Genomic DNA, 4935 nt, shown 5'->3' with positions numbered 1-4935 from the left:
CATGACCTGAGCTGAAATCAAGAGCCAGACACTTACCCGACTGAGCCACCCAGGTGTCCCAAAAAATATATTCTTAATAAGGCATTAGAAAAGCCTACTTTAGTGGATAATGTTTTTAGAGTTAAACTGTACATTGGATAGCAGTTGGGACTAAAGAATAGCCAAGACATTTTTGAAAACTCTTTTTTTTCAGTGCCTTGGCAACCTCAAAGCTTCATAATAACAAAGATTTTTTTATTGTTAAAAATGTTTTTCCACACACTTTCCACCTTTTAAAAGCTACATGTATACTTCTCAAGTAATTTTCTATGGGTAAAAAAAAAAATCCTCCTAAATTTGAATTGTGTTTGCCCACAGCTTTTATATTTATTGCTTACATTCATGTAATGTTTTTCATGTAAAATCCATGCTTTAAAATCTTTTTCCTATACTTGCCCACACTACACACATCCTAAAATTGGAAAAATGGAAGCGGTGTGTAATTTAGAATATCTGAGTTTCAGATTTGGGGAGCAAACATTTTGTTTCTTACCTAAGGAATACCTGTTTATTTCTTTTTGTGGCATCATATTTAGGAATTTACTTTTTTACTAAAAATCAAATTAATTTGGCTTCAAGATATTTGTTACCTCATGTTTTGGTGATGGGCAAGAATGATGACTTGGACTCAGTTCAGTGTCGCTTTTACTTACGTACTTATTTACTCCAAAAGTAGCTAATAACAAGTGCGAAGAATTTATACAGAGCAAAGATGTAAGTGAGTGGTCATGAGCCCCATTACTTCCTTTTCTGTTCCTACAGGAACAAATCCAAAGCTGCCGATCTTGGCAGTCTGGATAGAGGGAAATACCCACAAGGTAAGATGATTACAGTACTACTTTCTGTTATATCCTGGGCATATCAATATCCAGAAACAACTGATAAAGCAATCAGGCTCCAAGACTTGAAATGTTTGCCATGCCAACACTGGGTAATCTCCTTATAGAGATTGATGCCTCCTTATGGGCAGGTCTAGCCAAGGCTTTTCATCACAAGTAACTAGTTATTGCTACTCCCTCAGATACTGATTCTCAAGAAAAAGTAGCAAAAATGGATTATTATAAAGTAGTATATGTCAGTTTTATTTATTTATTTTTTGTTTCCTTTGCCTTTGGAATCAGACTTAAAACATTATCGCTAAGGTAAATGTCAAAGAGCTTACCAGCTATGTTTTCTTCTGGGAGTTTTATGGTTTCAGGTCTCTCATCCATTTTAAATTAATTTTTGTATATGGTGTAAGAAAGTAGTCCAGTTCCATTTTTTTGCATGTAGCTGTCCATTTTTTTAAATACCATTCATTGAAGAGATTGTCCTTTTCCCATTCTACATCCTTGGCCCCTTTGTCAAAAATTAATTTACCATATAAACATGAGTTTAATTTTGGCCTCTCTATTGTATATCATTGATATGTGGGTCTGTTTTTATGCCAATAACTACTGTTTTCATTATTATACCTTTGTGGTTTAGTTTAAAATTTGGAAGCATGATACCTCTCAATATTATTTTGGCTAGTTGGTGTCTTTTATGGTTCCATAAAAACATTTTAATTCTTTATTCTAGTTCTGTTAAAAATGTCATTGGGATTTTGATAGAGAATGCATTAAATTGTAGATTTCTTTGGGTATTTTGGACAGTTTTAACAATGTTGATTCTTCTAATCCATGAGTACAGATTATCTTTCCATTTATTTGTATCTTCTTCTATTTCTTGTATCAGTGTCTGGTAGTTTACAACCTAAGAAGTTCTTCACAGCAAAGGAGACCAACAAAGTGAAAAGTCAATCTTCTGAATGGGAGAAGATGTTTGCAAACCATATGTCCAATAAAAGGTTAATATCTAAAATATATAAAGAACTCATACAGCTCAACAACAGCAATAATTCAACCCAATTAAAAATGGGCACAGGAACTGAATAAGCATGAAGAAGACAAACAGATAAAGAAAACAGACAAAGAAGACGTACAGATGGCCAATAGGCACATGGAAAGATGTTCAACATTACTATCAGCGAAATGTAAATCAAACCATAATGAGCTATCACCTCACACTCTTTTGAATGGCTGTTAACAAAAAGAAATAACAAGTGTTGGAGTGTAGACAGATAAAAGGGAACTTTTGTTAGTGGGTATATAAATTTTAGTGCAACCATTATGGAAAACTGTTTGGAAATTCTCCCCAAAAAATTAAAAACAAAACTACTGTAAGATCCAGAAATTCACTTCTGGGTATGTATCCAAAGAATACAAAAAACACTAATTCAAAAAAATGTGTATGTGTATCCCTGTGCTCATTGCAGCATTACTTACGAGAGTCAAGATATGGAAACAACCTAAGTGTCCAACAATGGATGAATGGATAAAGAAGAAGTGGTATGTATGTATGTGTGTGGTATGTATATGTGTACATATCATGGAATGTCACTCGGTCATAAAAAAGGAAATCTTTCTATTTGCAACAACACAGATGGAGCTCAAGTGTATTCTGCTAAGTGAAATAAGTCAAACAGAGATAGACAAATACTATATGATTTTACTTACATGTAAAATCTGAAAAAAAAAAGAAAAACAAACAAACGAAAAACAATCAAAGAAAACAAAAACAAACTCATAGATACAGAGAACAGATTGGTGGTTACCTGAGGAGAAGGGGGTTGATGGGTGGGCAAAAAGGGTAAAAAAGAGTTCATTTGTATAGGGATAAATGGTAACTAGATTTATTGTGGTGATCACTTTGTGGTATATATGAATATTAAATTATAATGTTGTATTCCTAAAACTTATATATTGTCATATACCAATTTTACCTCAATTAAAAAAAAAAAGAAAGTATGTCACTTTCTCTTAAATATTCTTCATTTAATATCATCATCCCTAGTTTCTTTAACTTGATGCTATGAAGGAAAATCTAAAATTTGATTCCAGAATTCATCAAATAAAGCAGGAGATACCATTCTATCTTCCCCTTCAATTGATTAGAACATTGCCGTGTCTTTCATCATAAGGTGAAACTGCCTTTCATCCACAGAAGAATAGAAAGACATTCTCATGTCTGCTACTCAAGGCTTAATGGAAATATTTTTAGTAATAACCACAAAATGGACCACAACCCAAAAGATGAAAATGTTTAAGAAGCATTGTTTTGGATATATGTTATGTTCCAAACAGAAGGCTCATTTGTCCGGCTTATGGACAGAGCTCAGGATTGAGTTCCTATCCAAAGGAACTGTGCCAAAAATGAGGATTTGGAACTCATAAATTGAGTGAAGCTAACCTATTTAGACTGAAATTCTCTCTCTCTAGGTGGAGGGATTTTGAAAAGGCTAATCCAGCAAAGCAATTTTCATAAAAACCAGTGGTTTCATCTCAACGTTTGTATCTTTATGTGATTTTGAAGCAATGTCAAATTGTATATAAATGAAACTGGATATTAAACATGAAATATAAAAGTTTTTATCAAATATGACTTAAAGAGTTCAAGAAATAAAGATAAATTTGTTATATCTTTGAGATGTTCTAAAAATATGTAATTGTCTCTCAACCACCAAACACAGAAACTTAGCCTAAAGGAACATATGGAATATAAACACATTTCTTTTTTTTTTTAATTAATTTATTTTTTGAGAGACAGAGCACAAATTGGGGAGGGGCAGAGAGAGAAGGAGACCCAGAATCCGAAGCAGGCTCCAGGCTCTGAGCTGTCAGCACAGAGCCTGACGGGGGCTTGAACTCACAAACCATGAGATCATGACCTGAGCCGAAGTCGGACGCTTAACCAACTGAGCCACCCAGGCACCCCAACACATTTCTAAAATTATTCATCTACATACTTGCAATCTAATAGACATTTTGATTGATAATAAACATAAATTCTGTCTTGCAAATGAGAACAGTGTAACCGTTCTAGCTTGAATACGGGAGATGTGTGGTCTACCAGAATCATGGCAAAAAAGGTAGTGAGTTGGCATACTTTGATTATGACAGGTGGTAAAAATAACCCCTAGTTTACTCCTACGACCCAAAACAAATAGGAAAACTTACCTAATGGAAACAACTTAACTGGTCTTTTGAGAAAATTATTATGGCTATAGGGGTTAAGCTCCATATGGGAATAGAGAATACAACATATTAGCTACTAATTGTTGTCAAATGTTTCCGTTCTTGTATTGTTTCAAAGTAAACACATACCGGTTTAAATCTCAATTCCATGATTTACAGCTCTGTGAGTAGAAATTATCCTCTCTGAGCCCATGTTTCTTCTTACATATATAAAACAAGCCTGAAATCTGTGGGGTTCTATAAGGCTCATCAGATAAAACATTGAAGCCCTAAATCAGTGCCTGATCCATTACAGAGGTTCATTTCACAGAAGCTGTTATTATTTTTCTTACTATTCTATTTTAATCTTGCAGCATTAGAGACAACACAAAGAAATAGAAGATTGATAAATAGAGTTTGGGTCATATATTTATTATTTTATCCCCATCTTAAAAAATACTATTAAATGACTCCATATAAAACCTGCAGGAGTCTATGGGTTAAACTTCAGTCACCTCCCCTAGGCATCTACCACATAGCTCCTGCACCCTGAGGTCCTGCATACCTATCCCAAAAATGCTGCCCTTACAGGTTTCTACAGTTACCTGGACCTTGGAAATTGTCCTATTTATCTCCTCTGTATGTAAGCATTCCCCACAGATCAGTTGCTCTCACCAAAACAAAAGCAGTTTCATTGGGCTTTCTGCCAAATGCATGAGCAAGTAGGACTTCCTTTTCTAGTGTGAGAACTGCAAGCAAGCAGGTCAAACCACAGCTCGTGGGCCTGCATGATGGTTCTGGATTTGCTACCACAAATGTCCCTATTCCTATAATTATCACTGAGGGTATCACTAAGCTTCGT

This window comes from Felis catus, chromosome A1 (genome assembly GCF_018350175.1).
Source record: "Felis catus isolate Fca126 chromosome A1, F.catus_Fca126_mat1.0, whole genome shotgun sequence".
In the NCBI taxonomy this organism is placed as follows: domain Eukaryota; kingdom Metazoa; phylum Chordata; class Mammalia; order Carnivora; family Felidae; genus Felis; species Felis catus.
Note: the sequence above shows the minus strand (reverse complement) of the source record.